Source organism: Oryctolagus cuniculus, chromosome 4 (assembly GCF_051225735.1).
Source record: "Oryctolagus cuniculus isolate XC-2025 breed Fujian yellow rabbit chromosome 4, ASM5122573v1, whole genome shotgun sequence".
NCBI lineage: Eukaryota > Metazoa > Chordata > Mammalia > Lagomorpha > Leporidae > Oryctolagus > Oryctolagus cuniculus.
In genome coordinates this window covers 102,060,771-102,084,674 of record NC_142870.1, presented here as the reverse complement: position 1 = coordinate 102,084,674, position 23,904 = coordinate 102,060,771, and the positions used below count along the sequence as shown (strand labels likewise).

At 42.3% G+C, this 23,904-nt stretch overlaps 1 long non-coding RNA gene across 4 annotated transcripts in view; it reads left to right on the top strand.

Moving 5' to 3' along the window:
• LOC127482903 (uncharacterized) overlaps positions 1-23,904 on the top strand; it is a 365,264-nt gene that overhangs the window by 62,468 nt on the left and 278,892 nt on the right. The window contains exon 1 of one of the 4 annotated variants that reach the window (XR_016232545.1): positions 5,356-5,487. The exons of the other annotated variants lie outside the window; for them this stretch is intronic. This is a non-coding gene — a long non-coding RNA (uncharacterized LOC127482903). Of the gene's footprint in view, positions 1-5,355; positions 5,488-23,904 lie in introns of those variants that run through there. 4 annotated transcript variants of the gene reach the window in all.

Sequence of the window (23,904 nt, the reverse complement as noted above, 5' to 3'; positions counted from 1 at the left end):
GCAAAGGATTTAATGAATAGGTGCTATATGGATAGGTTCTAACAAGAGGGGTTAGCAGGCCAGAGATTCAAAAATAACTATCCTGCAGCAACTCTGGGTGAGCCAACACATGCTGTGTATTTCCATCTAAATAAAAGACATTCCTTTTGAAGGCCTCAGAACAGCTGTAACTTGAGATTCCCACAAATGCTTGGAAAACCGTCAGTCCTTTCTGAGTGGCAGGAGATAGAGAGCAGCAAGAATGCCAGTAAGAGTGTGAGACAGATTCTGAGAAACAGGGCCAGGATTAGCCTTCCAAGAAGCCAACATTCTTGGGCACCATGTTCAAGTGTTTTGGGGACAGTAGCTTTATGAAGCCTACTGATTAAACATTTGCTGATCTCTCTCCTGGAAGAATTACAGAGATACAATAATTGTTATGAATGGTCTCTTAAAGCTGGGCTCATCAAAGATTCCGTTCTATGATCCACAGAGAATTCTCACAGAGCGCTGTGTTTTCCTTTAGCATCTACCAAATTTATCAATGTCTTGGGTCATTATTTGCCTGATCACAACAACATGCGTTCATGAATATGTATCAGCTAAAATTCTGCAATTTTATGTGTTAATTTGCTCATGTCTTTAGGTGTTTATAGAAATTAAATAAGACCTTGATAAATTTAGAGGAAATAAAAAAGCTTTGGTATTACAAGTGCTCATGTGTTTGAACTGCAGTCTCTGAGATAGATTATGTTTTGTGCAACTATTAATTTGCTGATTGGCTTATTAGATATTTTCCTGCTTTGTTACATTTCTTCTTGGGAAATAAATATAGTGTTTTCTTGACTGTCTCATTTGGTCTCCCGATGTTTGTTTTAGCTCTTGAATGCAATCCATCCTTATCTAGATTCATGAGATTATGAGTGTCTGCCCTGTCAAGGATTTATCACTGAGGTCTGATGGTTTATTTGTAGTCAATCAGAGCAGCCATGAGCAAGAGGGGAAGAGTTCTACCAGGTCCCACCAGGTAGGAGGGAATCCAGGTGGCAAGGGGCTCCAATGGCAGCAGAGATCCCCAGCAGAGAGTACAACAGTGATCAAGGCTGGGCTTCTTGAATAAGAAAAGCTGGGAGTTACAACAGCCCTGTGGAGCACAGCGGTGGGCATTCCAGTGGGTGCTTTTCCGAAGGCAGAGCTTGGGAGGCGGTTTGGGGTGGGGCTGGTAGGAGATGTATCATCTTGGAGACTGGGACTACTGGGATGTAAGTGGCACAGAGGAGTGACAGTGGCAGCAGCTTGGTCACAGTGTAGGTGAGGCTGTCAGATTTAGCAATTAAAAATACAGAAGGTCCAGTTAAATTCAAATTTCTGAGAGCAAATAATAATTTCAGTCCAGGTGTACTCTATATCATATCTGGGCATATATATACTTAAGAAATATTATGTATCTAAAATTCAAATTTAACTAGTTATCTTGTATTTCATGTGGTCATTGTAGGGATGTGTGGGTGTCAGATGGGGGTGGGGTGGGGCACTTTCATCTTTCGCTTGAGGAATTCTCATTGATTTGGGAACAGTGGAAGAGTTGCATGTGGGAAAGCAGGGAAGGCAGAGGGAGGTAAAGCAGGACAATTATTGTGTGTGTGTGTGTGTGTGTGTGTATGAGAGAGAAGGAGAGAGAGAGAGGAATCTTGTGTACTTTTGTGTTGACTTAAAATCCAACCATTTTCATAATTTCTCATTACTTTTTTGGAGTAGATGGTCATTTTGTTTTGCAAGAATCAATTACTTGGACTGGATTGGAGATAAGCTATTTATTGAAACTATCAAAGCTGTATGTATCCAAAGGGATGCCACCTCACTGGGATGGAAAATTTCAATTCTCTAAAATGGTTGTCTACATAACATTAGACACATGAATATTCGGAAATGTTTGCATAATTGATATCCTTTGCATAAAAAGCCACATGACTGTCTTTTTCCATTTTTATCTAGATATTTTAGAATAATGTAGACAGTCAAACAGGCTCATCTCCAAGAAGGAATACTTCATCATCGTGAGGTGGGAGATTTCCAAAACTTCTAAATTTTTTTCAAGTTTGTTTGATTTGTCTTCACTTCTTCAAATCATCTTAGTGATCATCCCTGTCTCTTGCTAGGTGCACAGCATAACATCTGGCATGTTGAAGATACTGAATAAACTCTTTAAAAATGAATGGGTGGCTGATGAATGCTTTATTCTTAAATAATATAACCTCCAGCACAAAGACTGTACTAAAGCAGTGGGAACTACTTATTTTGAAGAGAATAGGTATTTATTAAGTGTATGCTATAAGACAGGAACTAGGTGAGATAATATATGCACGTAGCTCTATAGTTTATCTGCTTATATACACACCCATGTAAATACATATATACCTGTACTGTTAGGGTCTTGTGATTATGCACTTGAGAAGGTTAAGGAAGTTGTGAGGACTAAGTAGGACTAAGTAGGACTGAGATGTCAGCCTTACCTCTCAGAGTTGCTATGACATCTCCACTGATTCCATGTAGCCCTCCTGGACTGATCTGCAGTAATTGTTAGTTAATGGTTGATGGAGGTGGGAGTGCTGTGTCTCATATCATTTTTAGACTTTGATGAAAGCCAGGGTTATCTTTTAGAGACATGAATGTAGAATATTCCCTTTTTTACAAGCAATGTAGGTTCATCACAGATCCCTGATTATGAATCATGATTAGAGAGTATTAGATTTCTTCACTTAGAGTCAAGGTTAAATAAAAATCAGAACAGCCTGAATGCAGTGTAGCCACAGCTCCCTTCTCTGAGGGTTCTAAGCAGGATTCTTGTCCCATAGGGGATAAAGGATCAAGTGTCTTCTTTTCATAGCAGATCTGTATAACCCTCATGCTTTGTCATTCTCAGTGGGATTGTACAGTCCTACTGGTAAGCATGAGGGTGCTTCCAAAAAGTTTGTGGAAGATGGAATTAAAAGATATATTGGTTTCAATGCAAAAAAATTTTGAACTCCATGAATAGTTTTTCTTAATGCATATTTTGTGAACCTTTAAATAGTGCTTGATATTTAAAGACATAGATTTTATTGATTTCATTCAGTGATTAGAAAATTAGAAATTAATACAAATTAGAAATTAGAAAATTAATAAAAAAACCCAACTAGATCAGATTATACATCAGATGCCAAGGGGCCAGCAATGAATGACACAGAGCTTGTCTCTGTCTAGAGGTGGCTTCACCATGAAGTCAAAGAAACATAAGCCTTGGGTCCTCTTCACCAGCACAGTCCTTCTAAGATCTGGGAGAGGATCTTAAGGATGCAAGCACATGACCCCGCGTTTGGTAAAATACACAAGGTAGGGTATTTTGTATTGCTTTTCTTAAAGAACCATTTTCCCTGCCCATACCCAAGAACCTTCACCACAATAGAAGGTGCTGGCACAACCAAAACCTGCATCTGCTCATCACCATCCTGGCGGAACTTAGAGTCTGGTGAGGAACACTTAGCATTGAACATGAGATTGCAGGAGTGATCAGTAAAGACTTCTCCAGTGAATTAATGCTTGGGTGGCAATCTGAAAGATGAACAATGTTTGATTTTTTATATCTGGCTATCTGAGGGCAAAGGAAGAGCTGCATGAACAGGGGTGGGAACTATGGATAGCAAGGTCCTGGGCTGGACTGTGAGAGACGAGGGTTAATTGGAAGGACTGGCTGAGCCTGGAGGGTGAGGGGAGACTGAAGAGGAGAGGGGCCCAGACCTCTTAGGACCATGCAGTGTCTGGGAAACACATTGAACTTCATGGTAAGGACAGAGAACTGCAGCTGAAGGGGAGACACATGAGCAGATTTGCATTTACAAAAATAACAACTACTCTGGCTCTACACAGGCTAGAGAGCCAATTTTGTTTTGATTTGTTTTTACCCTCTGGAAACACTACCTGGGACACAGCTGTGACTTGGTAGGCAAGTGAAGTATTCTTTGGTATGGCAAGGAGGAAATAATTCTCTCAAAGGCCATGTTCCCTAGTGGTCAGCAGAGCCAGACCAACACTAGATGTGTTGAATTAGAAGTGTGGGTGGTACCTGTGCAATGCTCTCAAGAGCAGGATGCCCGCATTGCTGTCATCATGGGAGTGGGTATGAGCGAGTACCCTCCTGGCCCCCTTTGCTTTCAGTCTGACATCGGTTGGAGACAGCAGAAATTGATTGAGAAACTGCTGGGAGACCCAGGTTTGAAAATCAACAACCTGTAATAGGGATAAAGCCAATGTCAATGTCAGTGGCAAGTGTCTCATGGCCTTTTGAGAAGCTCCCAGAGCAGCAGTAACTTTGTAAGCAGCAGGGCCAGTAAAATCCAGTGAACACAGCCAATGGCAGAAAGGCCAAACTCCCAACTGCATCAGCCAGGGGGCCTTTGTCACTCTCACCACCTCCATCCCTTACTTGGCTCCACATCTGCCCTTCACCGATCATTTGCCTTGCTGATTTGGCCTCTTCAGTTGCTTCTGCCACAGACTTTACTCTTCTCCCATTGTGCCTCTGCCTCCTCTACCTCCACAACAGTTCACAGTTTCTTTCTCTCAGGGATAAACCCTGATATTGACTTGGCCCTGAGATGACTTGGCCCTGTGTGACTCTGTTGCACGTGAAGTGACAAACAGGCGCCTCATTGATTAGACCAGCACAGGGCTCTGCAGACACTGTGTGGGGATCCTGGCCCTGGCTCCTCCTAACAGCACGAGGTTAGTTCAGAACCACTCAAGCACCAAAGTCCATGGCAGTAGCCCTGGCTGACCAAGAAATGTGGTAATAATTCATAGTAGATTGTGTTTATTAAATGAATGAAACACTGAATATCTTTTAGATGAAAAAGAAGTTGTCATGCTTAGAGCGTAAAGATCAATTATCCATAAAATTAACCAACATAAAACATTTCATTTTTGATGATGCTAGATAAATAAGGAGTTAAGACATTTTCAGAATTACAATAGCATTTTTCTGCTTCCATTAAATGAAGCTCAAAAAATGCCTGCAGACTCCACAATGCAATCTTAACGTAAAATCTCAGCATCCAGGCTTAAGAAAATTAAATTCGGGGAACTCTAATGTTCCCACCATCCATCAGCCTTGAACATTTTTGTAGTTTTTCTGTTTAGGGAAGGGTTTTGGATTTGTGTTCCTGTCAACTTGAGAAGGGGATGGAGGAAGTGAAGAGACAGGAGACAAGCTGAAGCCACAGTCTGGGGACATAGGAGCAGGATGGAAGTGGGTGTGGGAGGAGGGGCCAACCAGCTGCTGCTGTCAGCCCTAACCCATTTCTGGTTGCCCTGGGAGCTGTTCCTGTGCCTGCTCCCAGCTACAGTGACACTGCCTTCGGGCAGCTGTGCAGCCAGCCGGCACCGAATGATAGCTGTCCCTGCCATTTTCTTAAATGTCACCGGTGAAAGAGACATTTTCACCTCCCTGGAGCACACACACTGTAGCTGTGGGTAAGTGGACACTTGGTTCCGTTTTCTCACCTTCCAAAAATCGGTCACAGATGAGTCACAATTGTGTCACCTTCTCTGGAATGAGAAGCCTTAGATGGAGGTATATAGAAATGATTTTTTAAATGTGATATCCTTTCTGTGTGGCAGTAAAATGACTTTCCTGCCATCAGGAGAAATATGTGCCCTGAATTATTTTTACAGCCATACAGGCAGATCTGCAGAAGGCGATCTGTACTTGATAATTCTCTGCTTTTGTCGATTCCATGAAAAACATCTCTGTCACTGGAAATGTTGGGGAAAGGAGAGTAGCAAGAGAACAGGTTGAATGTCTGTGAGTATTTTACATAATTAGTCGGTATGAATTATAATTCATAAACTCCAGTGTCCGTATATTCTAAAATAGCTTGGTTCCTATTTTGAGACTGCCTCATGCCAGGAACTTATTCACTACCCTAAGGTTCTGCCCCCATTTTCCTTAGAGCACTCTCTAAGTTCTGGGGACATGATGAGAGTACACCATCCAGCACAAGGCTCTTGAATGATGAGGAGGGCTTTGGGGTTTGGTCCTGAGCATTATATAAATCCTATGGGAACCCAAAAGTGAAATGAGAGAAGCTGTGGATCCTCCACCCAACTGGACGCTGAGTTGTCCCTCACGCCCATTCACATGGTCTCTGGTCGTTATCCCGGGTCACTTTATGCCCCCTGAGTCACTCTGGGGTCTGGGAACCACTTTGAATCTGTTGGCATCCAGAATGACTGCTCTGCTCTCTAAGGGGTGTGGGGACCCTGCTGCCTGCCCTTACAGTGGGTGAGGCCTGGTGAGGCCTTCCCCTCGCCTGGGCTACTCGCAGGACACACCTATGTGATCTTATTTGATCTGACTCTCACCTTGATAACTGAAACAGTATTGGCCACATACAAAGGAGGAGAGTGAGAGTCAGAGGAGCTACACGTTTCCCAAAGCCACACGGCTCCAGGCGGTAGAGCCTAGTCTTCTTTCTAAACCCATGTGAGCCCTCCATCACCATGTCCACCCAGTGAGCTCTGCCCCACTTCCAAAAACCTCTTCTGACTCTTCAAGGACAATGTCTGCTGGCCTGGAAAACCCACAGCCTTTGCTGCCTAAACATTTGGGGTGATATTTAGCCATCACACACTGCTTCATAAACTAGCTTTTCTGGGCTCTTAACCAGACAACCCTAATTAGGCTGTGGCGCCTACAATGCAAAGACCACTTCTCCATCCATCCATGAGAACCACACTGTGTATGTAGTAATTGATTAATTGATGACTGATTATAATAAAAATAATGCATTGATAAGTAAATTAGCAACTGGATGAGTGTTTACTCCCTACAGCTATTTTTTTTTTTTCTGTTTGGGTGGTTATACTGTGATTACAGGCTAGTTCACCACAGATGGCCTGCACATCTCTGGCCCTATTGTTGCGGTCCAGCTCTGCTATCCTTAGTCCACACTGAACTTTGGGCATCAAAGAGATTCAGCAGTGATGCGTCTTTCTCTCACGCTGACCTTCTTGTTCTTTCTACAGTATCTGTCCAGCTTTTTGATTGTTACTTTTCTGGCTCCATGTACAGTCTTTTCACCGAGGAGGCCTCTGCTCTCTTTGATGTTAAGACAAGTCATTTGACCCTTATTTGGTCATTGGCTCTCTCCACTGCCCTGCCCTGAAGTTGAATCTCAAGTCTTCCTGATCCCTTGATTGTCCTGGCACCTGAGACACTGGGGAGAGACAGCACCTGTTTCTCCTGCAGCCCAGTGCTATTCTCACTGGCAGGGAGATCACTCCTTGTTCCACCCAGGCCCTGTGCTCACCACTGGGACATAAGGATTATTATACTGAGGGCATTGGAGTATCCTCAGGGTGCATCTGAGAAAAATCTCAATAACTCATCGAATGGTATAAGCATAGAAATGCTGAATTTAAAATTTTAAAATAGCTCATATTATAATCTTCAGTGAACAGGGGAGAAATGCTGTGTATTCTTACATATATATAGAAAAGTTTAATCCCCAAGGGTAACTCTCACAGAATTGTCAAGTGTATCTATCATTTGTAAAGAATAGAAACCTAATTCAAAGTAATTTAGGTAAGAGAAGAGAACTAATTGTCTGATACATGGAAATGTTCAGGCACAGTAAGATCCGGGTGATATCTGTCCCTCTTTAAATCCATTGACTCAGTTATCCCTTCCTTTGGCCACCAGTAGCTCCTGGGTTAAGTGGACAATTAGCCCCCAATTTCAGAAGCAGACAGATCCTTTCTCTATCAGCACCCCTTAAGTTCCCCAAAAAAGTACTCTGGGTGATTCTGTTTGATTATCCAGGTCAGCTTGAATCAGGTTATCTTTCCTTGTGGTCCTGATGCAGAACCCCATGATGGTGAGCTCCTTGGAGTCACATGAAGGCAGATTTAAAAATGAAACAATGTCAGGATGATCAAATCACTTAGCAAGTATCCACTGTGTTTGGCGAGTGGGAGTTTCTGAGTTAGCTTCTCTAAAACACTTTTCTTTTTTGCCCTGGTGAAGTGAAAGTATGGTCTAAAAGGGGCTAAAGGGAATAAACACTATACTAGCTTCAAGTGCTGTGCTGGAAATATTAATTGCAGGATATCCTTTTAGTCTTAACAAGTATCTGCCCCAGTCCAGTCCTTTTAAGAGTTTGTCAAGAGCCTGTTGAAGTGAGCTAGGTCTTTCACAGAAGGAGCACCCTGCAGACCATCAGCAGACACAGCTCCCATCTCAACCCTGCACTTGGCATTGTTCTTGATCCATTTATTGTGATAAATGTGCCATCAATCTCCTTTCTACCACCAATCAGCCCAAACAGTTCTGTTGCACCAATTGGCCATCTCTTAAATGTCTATGACCTACTCTGTCCTTCTGTCTGTCAGTTCTAAGCATAGACTCCTATCTCCTCCTATCTTGCAACTTACTCTATATACCATCTACTTAATGATCAAGGTGGCCCTACCTTGGTATATTGGCTAGATTCATAAAATGGACATCCTAGAGGCAAAGTTATCTTAAGTTTTCATTTCAAAATACAAAGTTTCCAAGAGGAAAAGGAATTTCTCTAAAGGAATGCATCTGATAATATCTGAATGTGGAGTTAAACACAAAATCTGGTTATAAACTTACCAAGCACTAATCATCATCAAAAATTATGTGTGAAGACCCTGCAAGTCCTTGTACATTTGGAAAGTCAAGAGAGAAGTCTTGGTCTAGTCAATAAAGATACTGAAACTTGACGATGTTCCTAGATGGTACTCTTGCCTCAATTTTGAGTTGAGAAAAGAGAACACAAGTTAAGAATGCCAGGAAATAGCCTCACCCTGAATAATGGTGCTGTGTTGAAGGATGGTGCTATTGGGAATAAATCACCATTTAATGGGTTGGTCTGAAAAAAACACAATTTAGGGCTTATTTGCATATGTGTACCTGTAGATGGAAAATCAAAGTAACCGTGATAGACCTGTGATCTACTGGAGCCCTGTCGTTTCTCCTACACAGTGTGTATGCCTATAGGTTATTGGATTGTGGATTCTCTGCAGGAGCACAGCTTTCTGATTCTAAAGATAAAAAATTACATAAGCACCAAAATCCAAAAGGCTTCTTTTATTTCAATCAGCTTTTAGCATTTTGACAAGTTAAGCACAAATGAATCACAAGTGTACAGAGTAAATTCCTCTTGGAATACAAATGGGTTTACATCAGAGGAAGAAAACGTGGTTGGCCAAACGTGTTCCTATTCTGCTGAGTGAAGAACTTTCAAAAACCAGCCTCCTGTTTGAAATATCTAAAAACCCCTAATAAAGCCACACATGTCAATATTTCCATCTTCCAGAATTCTGCTTCCATTTCAAAGTCTAAATGTTTTCACTAGGATGCTTCAAACGAAATTCTTACACTTCTCCTAATTAATGGGTTTTCTTACCTGGTATCCTACATACTTTTCCTTGAATTTCTCCTCTTCAGATTTTGTAGTTGAATACAAACACAAGCTGGCTTTGTCTGATTAAGACCATGCCTGCTGCTGGGGGAACACAGAATCTTCTCGGCTTGCTGCATCAGTTACGTAACAGGAACACTTATTATTTGGGTCACTGAGTGAAAACTGTCAACAAGAAACTCTTCCAAAGGGTGAGAAAAATAAATTGCTTCTTACCAGCTACACATCCCAGATTCTTAAATAACACGATCCCACTTTGCCTGGATATATTGAGAAAGCAATTAAAAGGATGAAAGAAAAGTAAAGCAGGTAGTCCTTAGTAAATAAGTTACCCACCTGAGTAAAACAGAGTAACCCTTTCAGAGAGAATGAACATTAAACCCCAGGAGTGGAAACTGCCATGTTTTTACTGCAGCCTCACTGGGTGAAAAGGGAAGACATTCTTCTGAGATATAAGCAGAACTGAAGTTGGCATGTTGGCAAAGATGAGGGTTTAGGAAGGCCTGGAAGAGTCACCCTAGGAGAGACAAGGGATTGAATAGGGCAGAGAAGGGAGATACCAACAAAGAGTGAGAAACTCCCCTCTTGGTAACAACCATTGTTTTCAGTAGGGAAGCGTACTCTATTGTGAGCATTGCGGGGCCCTTGCTGTTAAGAACCATAAGGTATGACTTTGTCTTAGAAGAGCAGCATAGTTGCCAGCACCACGGCTCAATAGGCTAATCCTCCACCTAGCGGCGCCGGCACACAGAGTTCTAGTCCTAGTCGGGGTGCCGGATTCTGCCCCGGTTGGCCCTCTTCCAGGCCAGCTCTCTGCTGTGCCCAGGGAGTGCAGTGGAGGATGGCCCAAGTTTTTGGGCCCTGCACCCCATGGGAGACCAGGAGAAACACCTGGCTCCTGCCTTCGGATCAGCACGGTGCGCCAGCTGCAGCGCGCCAGCCATGGCGGCCATTGGAGGGTGAACCAACAGCAAAGGAAGACCTTTCTCTCTTTCTCTCTCACTATCCACTCTGCCTGTCAAAAAAAAAAAAAAAAAAAAAAAAAAAAAAAGGCAGCATAGTTAAAGAGATATTGAAGGGGTTGGCACTGTGGTGTAGTGGGTTAAGCCTCTGCCTGCAGTGCCAGCATCTCATATCGGCACCAGCTGCTCTTCTTCCAATCCAGCTCTCTGGTATGGTCTGGGAAAGCAGTAGAAGGTGGTGGCCCAAGTGCTTGGGCCCCTGCACCCATGTGGGAGAACCAGAGGAAGCTTCTGGCTCCTGGCTTCAGATTAGCCCAGCTCCAGTTGTTGCAGCCATTTGGGGAGTAAACCAGTGGGTGGAAGATTTTTCTCTCTGTCTCTCCCTCTCTCTGTCTGAGACTCTACCTCTTAAAAAAGTAAACACACAAATAAATAAATAAAGATATATTGAAATTAAGTGCTTGTCTGACAATGACTATTGGGGCAGAATCAATGATCTTAACCTTACTATTGATTTTTTTATTTTCAATATCACTTTGGGGACCAGTTGTAGATTTTCAATACCTAGGCTGACTTCTCTTTACATTTTCCAAACAACCTTCTCCCCTGAACACTGAATGTTGGTTATATCAATGTGAGGTAGAGGTGGGTCAGAAAGAAATGAAGTAGAATCCATTGCAAACAAAATTCCCAATAATCATCAGTTTTGCAGACTGTGTAACAGAATGAAAATGTGTATTTTTTTTTTTTTTTTTGGATTCTGGATCCAGAAAAGAGAAATGCCATTCATTTTTATTTTGTTTTCTCTTTTGAATTTATTCATTTCTGTCTTTCAGGAAGATTGGGGGTGGTTCTTTGTCTCTGTGTTTCTCTGTCTCTGCCCCCCTCTTCCCCTTCATCCTCAGGGTAAATTCGAGCTGAGGAATGACCAGACTGTGTTGAGAGTACTGACGTCATTTTGAACCTCTGGAAAGACCTATTTCTATATTTTGGTTTGCCTGAAAATCTGCCAGCTATCAGCATGCAGAGCTGATGCAAAGCCTCATTATCAGAAATCACTGTGTAAATTCAGCATCTACCCTCCTCTGGCCTTGTTCCCTTCATTCTTAGAATTTTCAGGTAAAGTCTACAGCAGCATCAACAGACAGTTTCTAAAGGGATGAACATTGCTATATGATTTAAAGGAACCACTGTAGGAAGAATATTCAGTTATAATTATCAAGCAGCCAAATGTGAAAATGTGAGCTCTTGTTTTTATATTTTGAACACACTGCTTTGAAGATTCATCTCAACGGGAGAGTCTATCACATCCATGTAGCCATGTTTTTCTATTCAGATATTTGAATAAAAATCAAAGGAATTGGTTTGGTATAATGAAGAGAATGGTGGGCGTTTATGGAGACTGATGGACCTGGATTTAAGCATCAGCTTCACTGTTAATTCTGACGTGTCAAGCAAGCTATCTTTCAACTCTTTGGATCTAAGTGCGTCATCTGGAAAACAGAGACAACAGCCATCTCGAGGGCAAATAACAGAAGTATTTTAATAAATCATCTGTCACCTATTTTTTTTTTTGACAGGCAGAGTGGACAGTGAGAGAGAAAGACAGAGAGAAAGGTCTTCCTTTTGCCATTGGTTCACCCTCCAATGGCGCTTCGGCCAGCGCACCTAGCTGATCCGATGGCAGGACCCAGGTACTTCTCCTGGTCTCCCATGGGGTGCAGGGCCCAAAAACTTGGGCCATCCTCCACTGCACTCCTGGGGCACAGCAGAGAGCTGGCCTGGAAGAGGGGCAACCGGGACAGAATCCAGCGCCCCGACTGGGACTAGAACCCGGTGTGCCGGCCCCGCTAGGTGGAGGATTAGCCTATTGAGCCGTGGCGCCGGCTATCTGTCACCTATTAAGCACTTCTACAACAAAGGTTAGTTTCCCTTCTTCCCCTCCTCCAAGCTTCTTCCCTTGCACAAAATACTTTCTTGATCAGTGTTCATCAAAAAGCTCAAAAATTCACCCAAACTCTGTGAGCATAAAAGGCCTCCACCACAAAAGCCTTTAACACATTGCCCCTCACATGCATCTAGAACAGAGGTTTCATTCCCTTTAGAGAGCATAAGGATTTAGCAACAGAGCAGTTACAGAGAACAATGTTTTCAAGCACTGGTGTTAAAGTGGCTTGGAGGTCAAGTCACAAATAATCTAAGGCCCATTCCAGCTCTAAAATTCTATGGTTCTATGAAATTGAGACAGTAGCTGCAAACCAAGCCTGGCCTTTATGCTTCAAAAAGGATTGTATGCGCTGGGCTGGTTGCTCAGCACATTGAGGATTTGATTAAAAACCCACTATACTCAAACGTTAGCTTTGGGATTAGCAGATCAAATAAATGTATGTTACTGCTTTGTCAGAGACAGCGAAGTTGTTTTTGTCTGCTAGTGTATTTTAGTGGGGAGAATACACAGTAGCTAAACAGACTAGCCAACAAGCCAGTCCGTGGAGAAGAAAACAGGTGCACTACCCAGCCCAGTCTGTTCATCTCTTGGGTGCTACTCATTGTCTATGCAAGGGTATTGTGTTATGTGTAAACTTAGACATCTTTTTTTGAAAAATCAATAAGGTTTTCTAATTCTAAAAATAACACCTCATGAAAATCCAACAAGGGTGTTGAGGTGAATTTGATTTCACTTTAAAATCTCATTAATTCCCATTTTGATGCATTTGTTAAAAATTGAGTTCTAGAAAACTTGGTTTTGCAATGCTAAGCATTGTTTGAAACAATTTATTTTTCGTGGCTATTTCAACATGAAAAATGAAATGTAAACACCAGGGATATGATAATACCTCTTGTAAGAGTGTTTGTGTGTGTGTATGAGTGTGTGTATATATTGAGGGGATGTCTTTGAGAAGATAAATTTTTTTTCCTTCTGCTTTGGGAGTTTATTCTATTGATAGCAAATGCTGCAAGTTTTAAATATCTTTTCATTCAGTGGAAACATGGATTCAATCCAGTGGAAACATTGATTTAATCATCTTTCTTTTCCTTACTGGGAGTCAGGGGCCCACGGGTAATTAAGTAACAAGAGCACACATTCCTACAGATACACTTCACAGGGAAGACAGCAATACCAAGGCCAAACATGTTTTAAGTGCCTACTATGTGTCAGGTTCTAGTTTTGACTCTTGCAAGAGGGCTGAAACTCTGGGGTTGCATGGATGCTCCCAGGTGATCTTCCAATTTAAAGAGGAAACAACAAACATTTAGGGTGAAATCAAGTCTCCTACTGAAACCTGAGTAGGTAAAAGATCTAAATCAGGTTAAGCAACTTTAAACAGTGTTCAGAAGTAGTGAAAATGGCACTTACTTAATTGTATCTGGGTTTTAATAATCTGAAATATTCACTCACTCAATAAGTTTTTGTTGAGTGCCTACTGTCTTAACAACACTGAAAGAATATAAAAAATGACTACAATATTTCTGCTTTTTATTATGGACCAGAAGGGTATAACATATATTCTTGCTTTCATTGAAAGCTGTAAATAATTACTAATGATATAGATTTACAACAAAATTTTCATAGGTATGCATGTGAGAAAACTACTTGATGATTGATTTCAACAACAACAACAACCAAAAAAAAAAAAAAAACCCAACCCAAATCACCAAAACTTAAAAAACAGTTAATGAAACCAGAAATAAAAAAAAGCAAAAATAAACTCAGGGACACAGCATTGTGGCACAGTAGGTTAAGCTGCATAGATTTAGGAAATAGTAATATCTCAGGATTGAAGCTTGGTCAATTCCCAAGCAGTATCTATGCAACATGGGTCAGAATTATGATATAGAAATTATTGGAGGGACTGGTGCTGTGATGTAGTGGGTAAAGCCACTGCCTGCAGTACCAGCATCCCTTATGGGCATCAGTTCAAGTTCCCGGCTATTCCACTTCTGATCCAGCTCTCTGCTATGGCCTGGGAAAACAGTAGAAGATGGCCCAAGTCCTTGGGATGCTGAACCCACATGGGAGCCCCGGAAGAAACTCCTGGCACCTGGTTTTGGATTGTTGCAGCTCTGGCTGTTGCAGTCATCTGGGGAGTGAACCAGAGGGTGGAAGACCTCTCAGTCTCTCTCTCTCTCTCTCTCTCTTTCTCTGTCTCTCTGTAACTCTGCCTTTCAAATAAAATAAATGTATCTTTTTTTTTTTTCAAAATAAGCTATTGGACTGGATTTAAAATTCAGAGCATTCCATAGAAAAATCCAGCTTTATGATATTTTTTGACAAAACTGGAAAAATTTATGAACATTAGGCTTCAATTTTTGCAAATTCACACTAAAAGAGAGCTGGACAATGGCATGCACTCTTCTTTCTTTGAGACTGGAATGTTCTCCAAAGGAATTAATTTGCTTGCTGACAAAAAAAGAAATACCTTGGAGCAAACATTCCTCTCATTCCTTTGGACATTGCATTTGCTTATGACTTCTAGAAATGTCAAGTGTGTCCATAAGGCACTGAGCTGGGCACAGGATGGTTGAGTAGAAAAGTGAAAAGAACTGAATCCCCAATGAAAATGAGACACAGAGTTAATCTGCCCCAGAACTATGGCATCTTCAGGCTTCCTGTTAAGTAAGATTAAACATTTACATTTTGTTGATTCTACGTTACACTTTCTTTACTTAGTCAACATCTCTGAAGTCAGAACATTGTGTAGACATGATCATATTTTACAGTCACTGTCAGCGGTGGCCCTAACATAGGTGTCATCGCCTGTGCATGTGTCAATTTGACTGTTATTCTCTGGAACATGACTGACAATCATAAATGCTTGACAGTTCCAGCAACAAACCACTGAAAGGCATTAGAATAAGAATCTTGTATTCTGTCTGAAAACTTTCTGTTGACACCTTTGGAAAAAATAAAGAAAGTAAAACATCATCAAAATTTGCATTGAGTGTGTCAGTGCTTGGAAGAATAACTAAGAAAGAACAGTGGAACAATCTTTTAAGAAATGGTGTATTACCATTACTTCTGATATTACACAGGATCAAATTGGGTGAGAAAACATAGATATCGATAGCTCTGAATTTAAAAACTGATTCTGAAGATACCAATTCTGAAGGTAAATATATATGATGGATATGAAGCAACATGTTTGATTTATGGTTGTATATATATTTCTGATGAGTCATAGGCAGTATTATATATTTCTGATGAATCATAGCCAGTATATTTGTGACATATTGCAAAGTAAACATCTAAATCAGTTTTATAATTTTTCTTTCAGTAGATAACAGAACAAAATTCCAAGTGGTTAGAGAGCATTGTGTCAGTTTAATTAGCATTTTCCTCTTTCTTAGTGGTTCATAATGTAATGTTGGGTATTACAATCACTGTTTTACATTTGACAAGATCAGGACTAAATTCCTTATTGCTGAAGTTGGGACTCTCTGTTTTTTTTTGCCATCAAAGTCATTCACAATGGTTTGACACACAGTTTATGAACATTTTACATTCAGTAGCTTTCTTTTCATCTCCCTAAAAGAAAAAGGGGTGGAATAGGTTAATGTCCACAAAGTGCGAGAATCTGAGTGCTGAGTTGGTGACTTCATAGGTAGACAACAGGTACAAGTAACGACAGAGCTCTACTTTCCTGCTACTCTAAGCACACAGCGGGTAGGGCGAGCCAGGGGAGACTTGTCTCTCTCAGCTAAGACACCTCAAGCACCCTGCCCTCGGCAAGGCATGTTGCTACTCAACAACTATTAGTTACGCTCGCGTGTTAATGAGCAGTATCTTCTGGAAATGAAAATGTGCCAGCCTCATCACTGGAGGGCTTCTTAATTAACCTGTGATACTGTTAGCAACCGCGTTAGCTTAGACAGGAGTGATTTGGGTTCTTCGTCCCTCGCTCCTCTCTTTATTCTACCGTAGGATCGGAGTGCTCTTTGATTAGCCTATCCTAATTTCCTAAAGCAAGCAAGAATTTGAGAAACTGCCCATGGCACATTATTTCATTGCTTAAACTTGCTGCTGACTCTTTCATCCTTTGATAACTAAGTCCTTCCTTAACAATAGCACTAATTATACCAGTCATTTATTCTGCTCTCTGGACGTGTTTCATCTTCGCAGACAAGATTAGTGGCCTCCCTCCAGGGAAGTTTCACCATGCGGCATTCCTTGTTGGGAGTGGAAACATTTCCTGTTCTGCATCATGTGCAGGCCCCAGTCACTCTCACCTGAGAAATATGAGTGTTTACCACTGAGTGGCCTTGTTCCTCCAAGAATAACTTGACCCAGGACAGGGCGTTCCATCCCTGTGAAGAAGTTCACATTTTCCATTAAATGCAAATTCTTCTTTTGAAAAGGTTGACTAAGATGCTATTTCAAAGAAGAATTGCAGTTGGTTACATTTAGTGTCAGAAGGAAAAAAAAAATGTCTACTTAAGAATAATTTCTGGGGGTGGGAGCTGTGGTATAATGGTTGAAGCCACTGCCTTCAATGCTGACATCAAACGTGAGCTCTGGTTTGAGTCCTGGCTACTACACTTCTGAGGCCGCTCTCTGCTAATGAGCCTGGGAAAGCAGCAGAGGTTGGCCCAAGTCCTTGGACCCCTGAAACCATGTGGGAGACCCGGAAGAAGATCTTGGCTCCTGGCTTCGGCCTGGTCCAGCCCCAGCCTTTGCAGCCATTTGGGGAGCGAACCAGCAGGTGGAAGCGCCACACCCTTCACCCGCCCCTCTCTGTGTGTGTGTGTGTAACTCTGCCTTTCAAATAAATAAAAGTAAATCTGTAATAAAAAGAGTAATTCCTTGCTTTGGGCCAACAGTGTTTCTCTGTTGTGAACAGGATGTGTTTCTGTTCTCTTGAAGATTTGCTGCAGTGTTGTCCTGCTGAGAACACACACTGATGGTTTTGTTGACCTCAACAGTACTTGTCTTTCCTTTTACAGTGACATATCTAAACTTTATTATTGCTAAATAAGTGGATCCCTGATTTCATTTTAAAGAAAAATGTATTGATCTGAAAGGCAGAATTACACAGAGAGGGAGATGAGAGTGAGAGAGATGGAGAGAGAGATTTTCTATCTACTGGTTCACTCCCCAAATGGGTGAGACGGGGCCAGGCCAAAACCAGGAACCAGGAACTCCATCCGTGTCTCCCAATGGGTGCAGGGGCCCATGCACTTGGGCCATCCTTTCCTGGTTTTCCAGGTACATTAAGCAGGGAGCTGGATGGGAAGTGGAGCATCTGGGACAGGAATCAGTGCCCAAGTGGGATTATGGTGTCACGGGAGGCTGTTTAACCTGCTGAACCACAATGCTGGCTCCTGGATTTCATTTTTAATGCTTAAGTTTCTTCAAGTGTTTTGTCCCTTAGGAAAGTGGACTGCCACGTTCCCTGTGGCCACCCTTATGGCTTATCAGTAGCCAGAATTATCCCTCCTTCAAACACCTGCAGAAATGATGATATTGAAAAACAAGCCTCTGTAATTTCTGCTCTCAGCTGATTTAGTTCTGAAGGGTCCAGGATCCACCAAGGTCCTGTCAGGGCCTCCTGTGCCCTGGCTGGTTTCCAGCTGGTAACTTTGTTTACTGAATGCACATTTTGTGCTCCTGGGCACTGCCCTAAGTGTCTGAGAGGCCTAATCTTGATTAATCCTCTCAACTCCTTTCAAGATAGCTATTATTATCCTTGTTTAAAAGATAAGAAAAGCAAAGACCAAAGTAATTAGACAACTAGCCCGAGGTTACCAGGCCAATTAGTGCCAAAGTTAAAAAAAATTTCTGAGTGCAATTGCCTGGATGTGAAATCTTCTGGTTGTTGTGAAAGTAAATCCAGAGCCTCCTAAAGGATGTGCTAATTTTTTCAATAAAAATTTCTCCTACGTTCTGAGTCTGTACATTTCCGGTCAGAAATCTACCAAAGTATCAGGATTTTGTGATAGACTCTTTCATAATCCTGATTGAAAATTTGGGCTCCAGATCAGCTTTTCCTGGTGCAGGAGGAAACATGACAGGAATCACCCCAGAGCTCAGTGTGAGGTGGTATTCAGTCTTTTAGGCTTCCGAGAACTCAGACTGCATATCCCAAATATACCTACCTTGTATGGTATACGATATGGAAAAGCTGACATTACGGGTCTGATCATTTGATGGCTTTATTCAGATGGAACAACACGAGCAGCATAGACAGCCAGGATGTGGCCAATCCAGCTGCAGCATCTTCACCCTCCAGGTACCACGTTCGCCTGGGATTCCTGAGGTCTTGGCTGGTCACACGGCGAATGTCTGTACCAAGGTAGCCAAATAAAGGGATAATTTACCTCTGTGCTGAGTCTCTGTGATGACAAGATCGGCCCCTGAATGTTCTGTGAAGAGGAAGCCAGGCCAAACAAGAGCCTTTTAACTTAGTCACCCCAGGGAGTAAATCAACTAGCAAATTTGGAAGAGAAAGGAGGAACATCCTATGTGTCTTTAACAAATTTGCTCATTATCTCTTTAATATTTTCTGGGCTGTGAACACTGATTAGTATATCAAATTAATTCTTGGAAGGTTTGCTTGACTGACTGAGTGAAGATCCTTCTAGGAAGAATAAGCAACTGGATCCAACTGGATCTCCCCCACACTCTGTGTACCTTCTGCTGCGCTGCTCCTAACTCTGGCAATTTAGCAATCTGGCGTCTTGGCACTGTGTGGACAGAGGGTGTCTCACCCTGAGGTCAACCCTTGGAATTTGAGGGAAGTCTGAAATTGTATGGAAAAATGAACGTTTTTGAACAGCCAGGAATTTTTCTGGAGAGAGATAGAAGCAGAGGTATGTGTGTGTGTGTGTGTGTGTGTGTGTGTGTGTGGGTGGTGGGTGGGTAGGTGGGTGGTGGTGTGGGAGATCTCGTACCTCTCATCAGACTCTCTTGGTAACAAATGTTGATTAATAAAAAATTGGTCAAGGAATCTTTTCTCATTGTGGGAAAGTCTGTCCATATTTACTGAGCTCAGACTGTTCTAGATGTTTAGGATATATCGATGGACCACATTCAATGTCTCCCACCCCTGCCCTGTCCAGAGGATTAAATCCAAGCAGGTGAGGAAGACAACTGAAAACCACCCAGGGAGGTGGGTCAAGAACGCGCCTGTAATGGTGGGGAGAGAGCACTGCCTCTCTAGGTTGCTGCTCTCTGCTGGCTTTGTGGGCTTTGCTTTTATTTATTTATTTATTTATACTTATTTCTTTGCATTAAAAATGCATGTAGGCATTTCTCTCCCTTGAAGACAGTTGAGATTCCTATTGCCTTTTCTTTGTCATTCCACTTGATTACCGCAGATGTCCAAGCTGTCCCTGGCTCACATGCCAATCTGTCAAGTGCCAGCCATGGCAAGCAGCACGAGCGCTCGCACCACCCATCTGCACAAAGGAGGGAATGAAGGACCTGGTCCTTGACAAGTCCTGCAACTTCCAAAAATGACATTGATTTAGGCCACTAAAACACCCCAAGTGTCTTCATTAATAGGCCCTAGGAAACTACAATCAATCAGCCTTTTCAGTGGTAACAGGGGTGCAAATTTGTGTCTCACTTAATGTAGATAAAGATTTCAGTGTGCACTGTATATATCAAAAATGTAGCACATGCTGCATGCAGAGTTTTAGTGAATACGAAAAGCTCAATCGGTGAAAACCAACACAGCTCAGGCATTACTTCATTAACTGTCAATAAAGTTGTCTTTTATTTTATTTTCTAATGGTTTATCAATACTGGTAATTTGCTGCGGGTTATAAAAAGGAGGATGGGGTGAGAAAGGAATTTACATAAGTCCTGTTAACTAGGAAGGAGCTCAGTGGACTGTTTTGTTCTGCTACCTAAGGTAATGACCAGATGATGTGAAGGAGGGACTCTCCATTTCTCCCTAGACTACAAGAATCCACCCTCCATGAAAGAACATAGGTCACGGTGCCTTTTTCTCTGGAAATCTACTGGTATCTTGATCAGGGACATTGTGCATTGTAACTGAACCCCCTTTCAAGAGTTCTGATTGAGGGGAAAATGGTTTTGTTTGATTTTATTTTACTTTCCCTGGTGATTGCAGCCAGTAGGAATCAAACGCAAGTCCTCATCTGCCTTAACCACTTTCTGTAAAATGCAGAGCAAACATAAATCTCTTTTCGGAAGCAGAGAAGGCTGCTTCACCATTTTAACTGAAAAGAACGAGTCTGGTCTGTTGGTGCAGTGCACCGAGGAAGGGCTCCTAACACTGTTCAGACCTGTACGGTCATGCACCTGTGAGCGGAGGGACATCCTCTTCCCTGAATGATATTAATGCAGTTTGGAAGAAACAGATTGATGATAATAAACTAACCACGAGAATTCATCCACTGATTGATATGTTCAATAAACACTTGTGGCAGGCTAATGTTTTAATACGTTAAGGTAGAAATTAACCTGTGCCTTATTTTATTATTATTATTTTCTTGCTTGAGCACACTCATTAGAAAATGGATGAGGAAGTAACGGTATCTTTCATTCATAGAGGAAGGACAAGCGGACTTCAGCGATCTTACGTCTCTGGCATTCTTGGCATAGGACGGTCTTGTCTTTCTCTTTCTCTCTTCCCCACTCTTCCTTCCCTTCATCCATTCTTCCTCCCTTGCTTCCTTGTTTTTTTTTATTTGCTTTTTTTTTCTCTGAGGCTGGTGTGACTTCTTTACGCAGTCACTCCTTCTGGGGGATTTCTAGCTCCTAAAAGGACATGCGCCTTTGATGTTTCCTGCCCCCTGCTCACATTCCCACCTCCTACAGGAGAGCACAGCTCTGGAGGATGGGCCACCTGGCTGATTTAACTAATTGGCCCAAAGGCTGCCATCTTGAATGCAAGGGAAGGAATCCGAGGGCCAGTGAGGGGAATAGAGGACTCCATCTCCAGTACCTCCTTGGGCAGTAGCAGGGGTGTCCAGCATGTGTGCTGTTGACTAATGACACGGGTGAGCTTTCCATTTTCATGCGTTACCTGAGCCCAAGGGAAGAGGGAGGAGCCCCAATAAATGACGGACAGCACTCCTTGCATTCATGCTGTGGAGCGATTTCTATTTGTGACACATTTGTTGAGTTTTTTTTTTTTTTTTTTTTGCACCAGACCTTATGGTAGGCAGATGGATAGCTCTATTGTCTTCCCTCAAGGGAATCTGAGTCTAGTGAGGAAGGCAGACAAATTAACAGAGCCAGTAACACCACGGGAGGGATTCTCTTCTAGCAGTGTGAGCAAAAGGCAGTGAGCAAAAGTCAGGGACGACTGTATCTGCTTGGACCTTGAAGGGAGGGTAAAGGGAGAAGATGTGTAAGACCATTCCCGATGCGCAGTCAGTGTTTGGAGAGCCACAGAGGTGTGAGAAGGTTGGTATTTGCAAGGATGAGGCTGGAGGGCCCCCACTGTGAAGTGATGAGTGGACTCCCCTCAGCCCCCAAGGCTCTGGTTGGTGAATGTCAACAATTTAAACAGGATTTCAGATTTGTTTTTCCCTAAGGAGACGTAAACGCCTGAAATCCTATATCTCACATGTTAAAGACACTTGATATAGGATTTTTTCCAGCTTAACAGAAATAATAAAAAGGTACCATGGCATTGCTCCATGTTGTGGAGCTAAAAGGAATTTTCTAAATTATCATTAACAATAAGTAAATTTTAATCCTGATAATATAGGACAAGCTGACTTATCTTGTCATTTTCTGTACAGCAAAGGATATTATAGAATTTTCTCATAAGAAGAGGCAATCAAGAATGATGTAGCCGAAAATGTGAATGCAAGCATTTAGAGAGTTTTGACAGATAATTAATACAAATATTTTGTTTTTTTTTCTATGTTTTGTATTTCTGTTATTTTTGGCTTCATAAAGTTGATAGTTAATGAGTTTTCTTTTCTCATTTTGAATATCCACTATCGATTTACTTCTTTATTCATCATTTTGTATTATTCTTAAAGAAGTTCTCACAAATTGTATAAGCTCCAGGTCCCCCTAAACTTAGGTCAGTCACCAGGTGGGAGTAGAGACTGCAGATGTAGGCTGGGGCCAGTCTAGAATGAAAGACCCATGGAGTGGGGGGCTGGTGCTGTGGTGCAGTAGGCTAATCCTCCGCCTGCAGCGCTGGCATCCCATAGGGGCACTGGTTCTAGTCCTGGCTGCTCCTCTTCCCATCCAGGAAAAAAAAAAGAAAAGAAAAGAAGAAAAAAAGACCCATGGAGTGGTAGAGGACCTGCACGTCCACCTGAAACTTCCCGTCCTCATCTTCACTAAGAGGAAAAAGCGACCAGAGAAGTCAAATGAGTCCCAGATGTCTCTGAACGTATTGGTATCAGAGTCAAGAGTGGGACCCTAACTCTGACTTCTCTGGCACATCTGTCGTCTTTACTTCCTGATCTTCAAAGAGCAAGCCTTGGGTCATGGCCAGAGTGACGAACCAACCAATTCATTTGTTTTGGCCAATATACTACTTAAAAAATAGCCCGATATCAGTATCTTTAGGTGCCACTTGCTCTCCACTTTCTCTTCGCTCCCACCACTCCCACTCCTTTCTCCTGAGTGACAGATGTGCTTGTCTTGTGTACAGACACCAAGAAAGTATCTGGTTTGAGGAACAGAAAGGTTTTGAGGCCGTAGGCTCCAGACACTCCTTTCCTGGGTAGCACTGCTAGGAGACATGTGCTCCAATATTAATCTTCCGTAACAACATCCATCAGCAGCTCTGGTATTTGAGTTCCTCATGAAGAAAAGAACAAAACCCATATTTTACCTGTCAGTCATCCTCAGAGAGCAGGGGAGCCAGCCGTGCTGAGAGGCTTATGGACATGTAATCTCAGACAGGGAAAGCTGGAGGAATGCAGACTCATGGAGAGAGAAGCCCTGCCTGTGACGACAGCAGGCCCGGTCGGAGAATTCCTTGGCAAGAGGCTGCTTGTATTTAGTTTTAGCCCTTGGCCACACCATATCTGGCAATTTAAGTTCCAAAGAAAAAGCAATATTGCAGGTGTTCTCAGAATAACAAGGGACCAAGAACTGGTATGTTTTCAGTTATGAAAGCAGCTAAAAATTCAATAACAAGGACACGAATCCAAACCATTACATTGTTAGAAATTTCTGGCTGATGCACGTAGGAAACAATCTTGTTAGCTGCTAGCCAATCCACACTGAGAGACGACCTGAGAAAAATGGCTGTGCATTCAGCTGAGCTCAATTCTCTCCTGCCATCAGACGCCAAGCCTTTGCAAAGCACCTCAGAATGTTTTGCTTAAGTTTGTACCCAAGGACCTGGCATCCACCGGGAATTACAACCCCTCATATTGTTTTTATGTTGTTCTAAGACCTGACTACCTACCATGGGCTGTGCAGTTACTTTAGCAAATTCACATAGCAACATTGTGCTCTTTTCACTTCATAATTGAAGAAGTTGAGGTTAATATGATATCAGACTACGCTGATCAGTAGAGCTAGGACTAGC